This window comes from Canis lupus, chromosome 26 (genome assembly GCF_011100685.1).
Source record: "Canis lupus familiaris isolate Mischka breed German Shepherd chromosome 26, alternate assembly UU_Cfam_GSD_1.0, whole genome shotgun sequence".
In the NCBI taxonomy this organism is placed as follows: domain Eukaryota; kingdom Metazoa; phylum Chordata; class Mammalia; order Carnivora; family Canidae; genus Canis; species Canis lupus.
The window spans coordinates 14,736,781-14,750,309 of NC_049247.1; the positions used below are offsets into that span (position 1 = coordinate 14,736,781).

The 13,529-nt window shown below is 41.6% G+C and overlaps 1 protein-coding gene across 21 annotated transcripts in view; it reads right to left on the reverse strand.

Annotated features, from left to right (window-relative positions):
* KSR2 (kinase suppressor of ras 2) overlaps window positions 1-13,529 on the reverse strand; it is a 446,464-nt gene that overhangs the window by 415,145 nt on the left and 17,790 nt on the right. For 16 of the 21 annotated variants that reach the window (XR_005379235.1, XM_038575247.1, XM_038575233.1 and 13 more), the window contains 2 exons: window positions 2,519-2,633; window positions 2,212-2,383 (listed from right to left, as the gene is read on the reverse strand). The exons of 2 other annotated variants lie outside the window; for them this stretch is intronic. The gene's annotated coding sequence lies outside the window, so the exon portion shown is untranslated. Of the gene's footprint in view, window positions 1-2,211; window positions 2,387-2,518; window positions 2,634-13,529 lie in introns of all 21 variants that reach the window. 3 more of the 21 variants (XM_038575248.1, XM_038575236.1, XM_038575237.1) reach the window with 2 other exon arrangements.

The window sequence follows — 13,529 nt, forward strand, 5'->3', positions numbered from 1 at the left end:
AGGGGAGAGCTGGTCCCTCCAAAGGAAAGGGGGAAATGCTATTGTCAGAAGAGGGGATGGATGTTGGACAGACCAAAACAACAGTCATATTCCACTGTCCTTGAGGGAGTCATGGTCTAAGGGGGGAAACCCATGCAAGTGCATCCTATAACTATTCTATGCTCTGGGAATAAAGGAGAGGAGTCCTTTACCCTATACAAGGGAGGTCTCTTGGAAGGTTCTGTTGAGGACGTGATTCTGAAAGCTTTGATTAAACAACACGGAGGGACTGGTTGTGCCAAAGCACAGCACCCCGAAATCACTGGTGATTACAGACAACTGCAAGAAACATGTTTGTCACAATCAAAATACTAAAACCATTAGCCTTGCCTTGAGAAGGCTTTTGCTGGTGGATGGGATGTGGCACTGCCAGACTTCCCTCTAATGGTTTACTGGATGTGGGGCCTTCAATGGTAAAACCGGGACAATCCAAGGCAAAGTGGGACAATTTGGTCCTATAGTGAAGTCCCCGACTCTCGAGCACCTGTTAGTGTGCTCAGAGTTGAGATTAGTGCTATGGGGGTATCTGTTATGTGAGGATGATCCCTCTATTGAAACAAAACAAGCTCACAAATGTTCACAGCAGCACTATTCACAACAGCCAAAAGGTGGAAAACACCCAACAAACCATCATCTAATGAGTGGGTAAACAAAATGTGGCATATCCATACAATGGGATTGTATTCAGCTGTAAATAGGAATGAGGCACTGAGGCATGTTACAACATGGATGAACTTGAAAACATTATGCAAAGGGAAAGAAGCCAGACACAAAAGGCCACGGCCTGAACGATTCCATTGATAAGAAATATCCAGAATAGGCAAATCCATAGAGAAGCAGGTTGGTGGTTGTGAGGGGGCTGGAGAAGGGGATTCACAGGTATGGGTTTTCTCTTTGAGGTAATGAGAAAGTTCTAGAACTGGACAGAGGTGATGGGTGCACAACACCATGAATGTGCTTAATGCCACTGAATTGAACATGTTAAAATGATAAATTTTATGGAAAGTGTATTTTACCACAATAATAATTTTTTTAAAAAAGAAGAAAAAGAATCCCTGCTTCCCAAAAGGTGTAAAAATCAGGTGATCTAAAAGGCAGCCCACAAGACCAAATTTGGCCTGCAGACGAGTTTCACTTGGCTGCATGGAGGTTTTTTATAAAAAGTCTTTAATTTAATAAATAAATAAATAAATAAATAAATAGTCTTTAATTTGTGGCTAACGCTTCTAAAATGGGATATTTTACATACAAAAATTCTGATGAGCAATTTAGTTGGAAAAATCCAAAACCCAGGCCCCACTTGAGCTCCGTCTGCCCCCAGCAGCATCATGAGGAAGGCAGAACAGCTACTCAGCTTTGGAGCTGAGCTTCTCGGATCCTCTTCTGCCTTCTTTCCCCTGGGATCCTTATCTGCTCTATCTGCTTGGTCCCAGGGGCGCTAAAGTGCAGATTTCCAATACTTTCACAAAACAATTAGAAGAGAGGCAGATAATCAAATATGGAAATCAGGCAATCGATATGGTGATTTCCATTTTCATTCATCCATCAATGAGCTGTCAGTGGATTCATTTCCCCAAAAGTGTTACACACGACTTTCAAAAAGGTGAGGAAATTTCCCCTTAAAGCAACAATTTGTAACCTTCGCTGCACATGGGAATCACCTGGGAAACTTAAAAATGTTGGTGCCTGCACCCCCCGCCTCCCCCCCAAAAAAAATTCGGTCTGGGGTGTGATCCCGGCAGGGAGTTTCAGAAGCTCCCCGGGGAATTCTGATATGGAGCCAAAGTTGAGAAGTACTGTTTTACATCTTCCTTTTAGAGAATTGCACCTTTTCTAGCCTCAGATGTCACAGATCAAACTACACATGCGTTGAGAATCTTTAAAGCTTTGACTTTAAAGTAAATATCTTTTGTTGTTCTGGATAGCTACCCCTACAAACATATGCCATCTTCAGCTGCTCGACAGTTATCTTGACAGATACAAGAAACATAGGAATAAATAGTCTATTTTTTGTAGGGGACCCTGTGGCTTCATTATCAAAAAACAGCATTGAATGTACCTCATAAAAACCTGGAACTTAACCCTGTATTTGTTTAATTAGCATGAAGGGCTCTAACCTATGCTGTGCTAGAGACTAAGGAAGCAATCTGATAAAGAACATGTGCTGTTTACCCAGGCTGGAGTCTTAATGGTTTGTCATGTGAACACGTGTGCATTGTTCAAAGTGATCACCCCTTTCCAGAGTGCAACCGTGACGCAATTGCTGACATCCTGGCCATGCATTTTCCATGTGCTTCTGCTGGTGAACTCCTCCACCAAGCTCTCCAACAGTATAAAAAAGCATCTGCTGGCAGGAAAAACAAAACCTGTTCCATAGTCTGGACATATTCAAGGCATGTTACCTCCCCTTGCACACACCTTTCCCGCAGTCAGCAATGCCCAGGTCAGAAATGAAGCCCACGCCTGCCTTCCAGCTCACCTGTGGGCCATTTGTCTGGTCAGTAAAAGCAGAATGTGCCTCCTCTTCCCACCCCACCACAGCTGTCTGCAACTCGTGGCAGTATTAGCTCAGCTTCCAGCACCCCCATCTCTGACTTGGGGGTGGGGGTAGGGGGAGGAAGAAAAAAGAAAAAAGAAATGTATGTGGTAGATGAACCAAATTGCCCACGTTGTCCTGGATGAGCTTCAAATCATCCACAATTTGATTTGCCCTCTGAAAGATACAGACCCTGGGTTTATTGGAACTCTTCTTATATTTCAGTCTGAAAAATTGAACTGATGGTCTTTTATAAGTCTCTTCTGTGACTTTTAGACTTTCTTCTTCTTTGAGGAAATGGGGGAAAAATTAGAAATGCTGAGTGGGACAGATCACAGGTTTTCCCCTATCTTGTGCTTTTGTGCACAGAATCAGATAAATCAGTACCGGTTTGTTTCACCTGGTAAATTAAGAATACTTTTTATTTTTGTCATAGGAAGTACAAATGTTGGCTTTTAGTTTTTAAAGACAGGCCTAATCCATGGTTTCAACTGAGCTGGAAGGTTAGCAGTCCTCAGCCCTGGGATGTTTACCTAGTCCAGATTCGTTCATTCATTTAATTCAATTATCAATTAATTTCTGATTATAAGTAGAGAGTCTGATCTCCTGATAGGACAACAAGAATCTACAGAATTAGAGGGGGTGATGGACCTTTATCATCACAAATAGAGACAAGTCCAGGTGAGGTAGCCGACCACTGCGGGTAAGAGTCTTGGCTCTGAGTCTGATCTGATGGTCACGTTCAAATCCCAGCTCTGGTACCTCCCAGCCCCATGACCTTAGGTGAGTGATTTTACCTTTCTGTGTCCAGGTTCCCCCACCTGTAAAATGAAGGTAATAATAGTATTTGCCTCCCCAGGTTGTGCTGGGGATGAAATGACTCAAAGTGTGTAAAGTGCTTACAGTGCTGCCTGAAAATTAGAGGTGACTGCTCCTGCCCCAGAAACAGAACCCAGTAGAATAATACAAAGGCAGAAGCATGCCCGCATCCTGCCAGATTTACATGCATGCAACATTCTGCCCCCATCTATTTCCAAAGAAATCTAAATCACCAGGGGCCTGGGTGGCTCCATGGGTTAAGTAACAGACTCTTGGTTTAGGCTCAGATCATGATCTCAGGGTCCTGGGATTGAGCCCCATGTCGGGCTCTGCGCTCAACAGGGTATCTGCTTGAGGACTCTCTCTCCCTCTGCCTTCCCCAAAATATGTAAATAAATCTTTTTTTTTTTTAATCTATATTGGGTTCAAATGGGAAGATCCAGTTCAGAATTTCTTCAAATGCCATGTGCTGACCAGCTCATATCAGAACCACTTGGGTTGCTTAATCAAAATTGCAAAACTCAGACCCTGTCTTCAGACCTACTGAGGCTCTTTGGGGTTAAAGGTCTGGGCATCTGAATTTTTAACAAGCATCTCATGTGATATAATGTACCCTCAAGTCGGGAAAGTATGATTAGAATTAACAAAGAGTGATATCCATGGAGCCTAGAGACTACTCTTATGAATCCAGGAAAGTAGTGTCTCCCAAACATCATTCAAGTGTTACCTTTATTCACAAACAAGCGTCTGCCTTGGGCTCAAGTCATTGATCCCAGGGTCCTGGGATGGAGCCCTGCATTGGTCTCTCTGCTCAGCAGGGAGCCTGCTTTTCCTTCTCCCTCTGCCTGCAGCTCTACCTACTTGCGCAATCTGTCAAATAAATAAAATCTTTTCAAAAATAATTAAAAAAGGGAAATTTATTTCATTAGTGCAAATGAAAAATAGACATCTTGTCACAACTAGATGATAGCTGTAAAAGTAAATATCATTTTAAAAAAATAATGTGATTAAGTTCCATATAGACACTGTTACTGGCTGAAGCTCTGAATCTGCAGCAGCATTTGTTAAATAGAAAAAAATCAGCAAGTGTCAGAGAGGTGTTACAGATTTGGTACCACCGAGTGGAGACTTTCTCCTTGATGACATGATTGAGAGGGACTGAAGGGAGAGTAGCTTCCTCGCTGGGTGATTCAGTGTCATTGAATGTTGTGTCTAAGCACCACCTAAAGTCATTTCCTAGTGAGTCAAGGTGCACGCTTTGTGCAGGACTACAATAAAATCTTTGCCTGAAAGTCTACTGACTCTGGACTTGCAAGAATAAGAACAAAAACAAAAACAATGGCCTGGGCCATTCGAGATGCTGATAAGTACAGGACCTGTGGTCCATGAGTCTCCAGGACCTCCCTCAGATGTCACTCTCAAAGGGCAAGGGTGTCACAGATCTGGATTAGGCTCCAACTACCCACTCATCTGTGGTTTGTAACCTTGGGCAAGTCTCCAGAAACCTTCTTTGCTACAACATAAAATGACATACTTGTTTAAGCCAAGATGAAATCAAATGATGTTTGAAAAGCCTTAACACAGAGGATGACTAGTGGTTGATGTTCAATAAATGGTAGCTTTTTAAAAAAGATTTTTAAATTTATTTATGATAGACAAAGAAAGAGAGAGAGAGAGACAGGCGGAGGGAGAAGCAGGCTCCATGCCGGGAGCCCGACATGGGACTTGATCACGGGACTCCAGGATCACACCCTGGGCCAAAGGCAGGCACTAAACCACTGAGCCACCCAGGGATCCCAATAAATGGTAGCTTTTAAAAATTACCAAGACTTCATATTTTTAACCATTTTTGATAGAACTCTTTGTTTCCTAAATACAGTGAAGCTTGATGACTCAAGGTTATTATTTTGAATGTCTCTGCAGTAATTTTATTGTCATTGGACACATTTCTAACACCTTCCCATATTCACCTTCTTCTTTGGCCATTCCACATATGAAGTGGGCTAATAACCAAGACAAATGTCCACCGATAGAGAACTGATTAAAACACAGCAAAATTACATGGGCATCCAATAAAAATGCAAAAAAAAAATTCTCTAATAGTAATCAAGAAAATACAGGGGTGCTCAGAGCCTGGGTGGCTCAGTTAAGTATCTGCCTTCAGCTCAGGTCATGATCCCAGGGGCCTGGGATCAAGTCCCATATCAGACTCCTTGCTCAGCAGGGAGCTTGCTTCTCTCTCTCCCTCTGCCCTGCCCCTTCCCCCACCCCCACTTTTGCTCATTCGTGTGCTCTCTCAATCTCTCTCTCTCTCAAATATATAGGTAAAATCTTAAAAAAAAAAAAAGAAAAAATACAAGTTCATGCAGTGAAGTATCATTGGTCCATCAGCATTGCAAATATTAAAGAGTGCAATATTATCTAAGAATATAGCAGATAAGAATGGTAGTGTAAATGGGTACAACTCCTCTGGGGGACCTATACTCTTTGACCTAGCAATTCTACTCCTAAAAATCCATGCAAGAGAATCTCTTCCTCATGGGCACAGAATAGTATGTGCAGAGCCCCAAGTACTGGTAAGGAGGTGGAGAAGTTAGAACCCTTGTGTGTCACTGCAGAAAACAGTATGGTACCTCCTCAAAAAATTACCATGTGATCCAGCAATTCCACTTTTGGTCATATACTCAAAAGAACTGAAAGCAAGGACTCAAACAGATATCTGCACCTGGATGTTCACAGCAACATTACTCATCATAGCCAAGAGTGGAACCAACCCAAGTGTCCATTGACAGATAAATAACAAAATGTGGAATATACATGCAAAGAAGTATGATTCAGTCATGAAAAAGAACAAAGTAAAAAAAAAAAAGAACAAAGTAGTGAGAGATACTACAACATGGATAGCCCTTGAAAACATTATGCTGGGCAGCCCCGGTGGCACAGCGGTTTAGCGCCGCCTGCAGCCCCGGGCGTGATCCTGGAGACCCTGGATCGAGTCCCATGTCGGGCTCCCTGCATGGAGCCTGCTTCTCCCTCTGCCTGTGTCTCTGCCTCTCATTCTCTCTCTGTGTCTCTATAAATAAATAAATAAAATCTTAAAAAAGAAAAGAAAACATTATGCTAAGTTTATTTAACTTAGACGTAGAAGGACAAATACCACTTACATGACATACCCAGCATAATCAAATCCATGGGGGCACAAAATAGAATTGTGGTTTCCCAGGGCTGGGGCAGGGGGCAGTGGGGAGTTAGTGCTTAATTGGGGACAGCGTGTCAGTTTGCAAAGATGAAAAATTCTGGAGACAGATGGTGGTCATGGCTGCACAACAATGTGAATGTGCTTAATGGTACTAAACTAAACATGGTTAAAATGGTAGATCTTATGTTAAGTATATTTTATCACAATTTTATTTATTTTTTAAAGTAATCTCTATGCCCAATGTGGGGCTCAAACTCACAACCCAAAGATCAAGAGTTGTATGCTCTACCGACGAAGCCAGCTAGACGCCCCACCACAATTTTTTTAAAAAAAGAGTGCAGAGCTAAGCCAAAAACTGTCACTTTTGAGCAGAACTTTGATACTCTGGTGACTTTTTTCTTCTTATTTCATATTCAAGACTATGTGTAATAGGGGGACAGAGGACATCACAAATCTGGTCTCAAAATAAGCAGAATGTCACTGAGTTTATCTTTTATTTTTTCATTCTGTTTCTATTTGTCTTCATTCCTATAAAACTACTGACAGAAAACTGCTAATGTTTGTTAAATAATTAATAATCAAACAGTTAGGCATTGTGATAAGTTTGCTCTTCATAAAACTGACAGATTGTGAAGATTCAATAAGATAACATGTACAAAGAGCTTAGCACAGTTCCTTAGTTGTTATTGTTGTTATTTTTATCTCATTTAATTCTGAAATCATTCCTATGACATAGGTATTATTGATATCCCCCTCCATATAGGCAAGAAAAATCAAGGTTCAGAGAAGTTAAGTGATTTATCCAAGGTACATGGCAGAGTTAAAGCTAAAAAGCAGATCATTGAACTCCAGAGTTATTGCCCACCCACTATGCTGATAATATTTTGTCAAGTCTTCAATTTCATAAGAAGAAAGCTCTTTTAAGTTATGTGCTTTTCAACTATATTATTTTGTTTTTTTGTTTTGTTTTAAGATTTTATTTATTTATTCATGAGAGACACACGGAGAGAGAGAGAGAGGCAGAGACGCAGGCAGAGGAGAAGCAGGCTCCATGCAGACAGCCTGACATGGGACTCAATCCCGGGTCTCCAGGATCAGGCCCTGGGCTGAAGGCAGCACTAAACCGTTGAGCCATCTGGGCTGCCCTCAACTGTATTATTTTGAATAAAGGTTTATATTATGACCATATAAATTTTGTTTTCTACCAAACCTTAGTAAAGGTGGTTTGTTTCTAAGTATTTTCTAAGGGCTCCAACATCTCTACTATAGGTCTGTCTACAATATGTTTTCCACATTTCAAAGAATCAGTTTCATATTTTTCCTGGATTATTTCATCCCAGAGACTGTTTTCTTGCTCCAATCAGGATAAGTTGTTCTCTAGGGCCTGCTGCATAGCTGTCATTTTGAATCACCTCGTTGCCACCATCCTCTGAATTTCCTTTGCCTTTTGTCCATTTTGAATCTCCTCTTCCTTGAAGTCTTCTCTCACTATTTCTTATTTTGCTCTCATTTTGTTGGAGTACATTTCCAAAAGCTTATTGAAAGAGGTAGTTCAGGGATGCCTGAGGGGCTTAGCAGTTGAGCATCTGCCTTTGGCGCAGGGCGTGATCCGTTCCAGGGACCAAGTTCCACATCGGGCTTCTTGCGAGGAGCCTACTTCTCCCTCTGCCTGTGTCTCTGCCTCTCTCTGTGTGTCACTCAAGAATAAATAAATAAATAAATAAATAAATAAATAAATAAATAAACCTTTTAAAAAAAGAGGTAGTTTGTGTCCCTGCCTCCCTGAAAATACCTTTGTTCTAATGTCACTCTTCAGTTATAGTTTGGCTGGGTATAGAATTCTAGGTTGGAAAGCTGGTGACTACTCTCCCCTCAGGTATGGTACATCTATGTCTAATACATACTTTTTTAAATTATTATTCCATAATGTTGTTTTATTTTTTAAAATATTTTTAAAAGTAATCTCTGCACCCAATGTGGGGCTCGAACTTACATTCCCAAGATCAAGAGTTGCATGCTCTACTGATGAAGCCAGCCAGGAGCTTCAACATTTTTTTGTCAGACTCTATGCCCAATGCAGGGCTTGAACTCATGGCCCCAAGATCAAGAACTACATGCTCTATGGATTGAGCCAGCCAGGTTCCACTCCTTAATGTTGTTTCAGTGAGGTTTTTAGAAGAGGCACAAAGACAAATGTAAAGTATTTGCTCTTTCATGTTCAACTGGAAATCCCTCCAACAACCTTTTGTCTCTCAATATTTGTTGAAATCTTTTATCTGTTATTGTCTCTCCACCCATTCTCTTTGTCCTTGTAAGTTAGTACATTTTCATCCCTTTATTATATTTTAGCCAGATTTTGGGAAGAAGAAGAAATAAAGATGTCTCCCAATATGCTAGTTTTAATTGGAAATTCCACAATGGTTTATTAAATAAAACTCAAATACCTTGAATCATATAATAAAATATCCATGCATATGAACAGAGGTGAGCCTTCCAGGGGATGGATTTTCTGCCCTCTTTTCTCTTTGTCTGAGGAGAGAAGATAACCTTATACTCTCTTGTGAGATTTATACTCCTCAGCTCAACTTGGCTAACACCTAAACAAGGCAAATTGCTTCCTGTGCACATAAATTACAAATGCAATCAGACTTGGTTTTCCTATTTATAAACAAAGTATAAAAAAATAAGCAGGATATGTGATCTCCAGGTCTAAATCAGATTTTTGCTTTTATCTCGATCTTTTTTTATTTTTAAGAAGGGGACAGAAAAGTAATTAAATACATTGGTGAAGGGATTATGATTAAAATACTAGTATTCCATATTTTAATTAATTAATTAATTTTTAAAGATTTATTTATTTGTGAGAGAGATGGCACACGTTGGGGTGAGAGGCAAAGTGGCAGAATCTTCAAGGTGACTACCTGCTGAGCACAGAGCCCAACACGGAACTTGATCCTTCAACCTATTAACTCAAACCAGAGCCAAAACTGGGAGTTGGAGGCTTAACCGACTGAGCCACCCAGATTTCCATTATATTCTGTATTTTTAGAGAAATTTAAAAGCTTTAAAAAACCCAGACAGTTAGAGATGCCAGAGTGGCTCAGTGGTTGAGTGTCTGCCTTCAGCTCAGGGATGATCCTGGGGTCCTGGGATGGAGTCCCCCATCAGGCACCCTGCAAGGAGCCTGCTTCTCCCTCTGCCTGTCTCTGCCTCTATCTCTCTGTGTCTCTCATGAATAAACAAACAAAATCTTGAAAGAAAGAAAGAAAGAAAGAAAGAGAAAAAAGGAAAAGGGAAAAAAAGCCCAGACAGTTAAATAGTGGTCTACAATCTCAAAGGCACTGTCCTTTACTCTCAAATGGGTTTCTGCTACAGGTTGATTTTTCTGAAAGAATACTGAAAGAATACTGAAACAGTTTGAAGTATAAAAGTTAGCACTCAACATTTGTGAAAAGAAGCAGGAAAAAGCATGTGAGATAACAGAAAATATACATGCTTATCTCTCCCTCCAGCTCCTGGCAGAGGGCTCCTGAAACCCTTGTGATTTCCTAAGTGATAAGAACTCTTGGACAATTTTTTGATCAAAGAGGTGACTCTCTCTGGCCTCCTGGATGAGCTCCTGGATGCAGGCTAGCCACTAGAAAGACCAAGCCAGGATTAGAAGTTTGGAATTTTCAGCCTCACTCCCTATTCTTTGGAGAGGGCAGAGGGGCTGGAAATGGAGTTAATAATTGATCATGCCACACGAAGAAGCTTCCATAAAATCCCAATGCTCTGGGATTTGGAGAGCTTCCAGGTTGGAGAAAACATCCACATACTGGGAGAGTGGCATACCCCATACTCCTCGAGGACAGAGGCTCCTGCACTCCGGACCCTCCCAGACTCTCCCCCTGTGTATCTCTTCATCTGGTTCCTCATCTATATCTTTTATCGTGTCCTTTCATAAGTTGGTAAAAGTAAGTCACTGTTTTCCTGAGTTCTGTGAGATGCTCTGGCTAATTAATTGAATCTGAGGAGGGGATTGTGGGAAGTCTGATTTATAGCCAATGGGTCAGAAGTACAGTTGCTGAGCCTGGTTATTGCAACAGGCATCTGAAGTGGGGGTTGAGGGGACAGTCTTGTGGGATCTGATGCTACCTACAGATAGATAGTGTCAAAATTGAGTTGAATTGTAGGACACCCAGCTGGTATTGCAGAATTGCTTGGTGCAGGGAAAACCCCCACATATCTGTTGTCAGAAGTGTTGTGAATGTGGTAGTCCTGTGAAAGTAAAGGAAAAACACAGGAGGAAGAACTGGGGTTTTTTCTAAACAAAGCAGAATTGAGCAGAGAGAAAAGTCCAGCTAGAGTGGGCACCCAACAAAGCCTCCGCCCAAACCACAGGAGGCTCTGCAGCAATGATTGCCTGTGGGAGTTGTTGGACTTGGGCCGAAGTAACAGGTTCCTGGAGGCCGAAGTAACAGGTTCCATCCCACTCCTGCCTCCCTCAGCCAATCGGTATGAGCTTCCCCAGAAAGGACACGACCTTAGATGAGCAGCTTTCCCCAGCTGAGGCTTGAAGCCAAAGGAGCTAACAGCGGAGCCCATCTCTTGATGATTCTCCTGGCAATGGGATAGTAGTCTTTCCTTGCATAGGATCTGGGCAGCCCATCTCACTGTCCATCATTACAGTCTGAGTCTCCTACAGCTGCTGTAACAAATTAGCAAAAACAAAACAACATACATTTATTATTTTACAATCCTGGATCATCTCGTTGGGCTAAAGGCAAGGTGTTGGTTGCCTCTAGGGGAGAATCCATGGCTTTGCCTTTCCCATTTTCTAAAGACTGTTCACAATTCTTGGCTTGTGACCCCTAGCTAGCAACACATTACTCCAACCTCTGTTTCCACAGTCACACCTTTACTGATTCCCCTGCCTCCTTCTTTCATTTATAAAGACTCATGATGACCAGGGGCCCACTAGGATAATCTAGGATAATCTCTGCATTTCAAGATCCTTAACTTAATCTCATCTGCAAAATCCCTTTTGTCATGTAAGGTACCATCTTCACAGGTTCCAGGGATTAGAATATGGATATCTTTGGGGGACCATTATTCTGCCTACCAAAGTTACCAAAGAGATATTTTAGAGCAGCTGGTAAGAGTAGCACCAACCAGGTACATTAATGTGATCCCTACATTTGTCTGCAATCATATCTCATGTGAATCCAGAGTTTATTCTGACTCAAGTACTGTGCTAAGTGCTCAACACGAATACCTCATTTATTTCTCTCAACAATTCTGAGATAGGCACTATTATTATAATCTTTATTTTGCAGATGAGGAAGTAGAGACCCAAAGAAGTTAAGCTATTTGCATTTGGTCAAACCCTCGGTAAATGGAAGAATCCTGATTTAAATCCTGGTCAGCCTGACTCCAAAACTGGTACCCTTGATCACGTCTTTCTAATCCTCCTTTGCTTTTTGCTAAGGTTGGGTCTTTTTTTTTTTTTTTTTTTTTTTTTAAGATTTTATTTATGACATGGGGATCCCTGGGTGGCGCAGTGGTTTGGCACCTGCCTTTGGCCCAGGGCGTGGTCCTGGGGACCCGGGATCGAGTCCCACGTCGGGCTCCTGGTGCATGGAGCCTGCTTCTCCCTCTGCCTGTGTCTCTGCCTCTCTCTCTCTCTGTGTGACTATCATAAATAAATAAAAATTAAAAAAAAAGATTTTATTTATGACAGAGAGAGAGAGAGAGAGGCAGAGACACAAACAGAGGGAGAAGTAGGCTCCATGCAAGGAGCCTGACGTGGGACTCCATCCCGGATCTCCAGGATCACAGATGAAGGTGGCACTAAACCGCTCAGCCACCCAGGCTGCCCAGGTTGGGTCTTTAAATTGCCAGCCACAGCCACCATCCTTCACCCTACATGCCAGCTCGGGGTAGCACAGTATAAGGGCTCTATAAATATTTGTTGGATCGAACTCTGAAAAATGTAATCCCCTGCCAGTTTCACACAACCATTAGGCCATTCCCAAATTCCCATATTCTTATTCTCACATCCAATAAACTTTTATTGGGCATTTATGTGCCTGGCGCTGGAGAAATTCAACAATGAATAAAACATGTGGCTCATTTCCAGGGAGCTCACTTTTCAGGGAGGGAGTCATGATTTTGACCTCAGAGTAATTTTTAATTTCCCTCTTTTTTTATTCTTTTGCACAATCAGCGATGAATTTGAAAACAGGAAGCGTCATTGTTATTGTTTTTGGACAATTATCTACAATTGGAACCTGAGGAACAAGAAAAGGAGGCTAGAAGTTCTTTGGAGCTTTTTTTTTCATATTAATATATATATATTTACCATGCACACACATGTAGGTAGGGGTGATTTTAGGTTTTTGTTTCCATTTTTAAAAATGGAAGTATGTTCTATATATTATTCTTATGCTTGTTTTTCTACTTAGGAATGCACAGTGGATGCATTTCTAAGCTTGCTTTCTCTTAACTGTTTCATTTCCCTATTGATATTTATCAAAATAGTTTTGAGTGTTTTCCCCAAAAACTGCCAGGATAAGAACTTCCTTTTCTTTGTGGCTACAACAACCTTGAGATCTACCTTTTACTAAACCATCTGGTGCCTTGTCCCCAGAACGGTTTTACCAAAGCTTAAATTTGAAGGTCTCTTCTCTCCAAAATGTCCCCAATACCTACAGGATAAATCCAAATCTGTGCCCGTTGGTCTTGCAGAAAGTGATTTTCAGAATCTGGCCCCCAGGGATGCCTGGGTGGCTTAGTGGTTGGGCATCTGCCTTCAGCTTAGGGCGTGATCCCAGAGCCCCAGGATCGAGTCCCACATCAGGCTTCCCACAGGGAACTTGCTTCTCCTTCTGTCTACCTATGTCTCTGCCTCTCTTTCTCTGTGTCCCCGCCCCCCATGAATAAATAAATAAAATC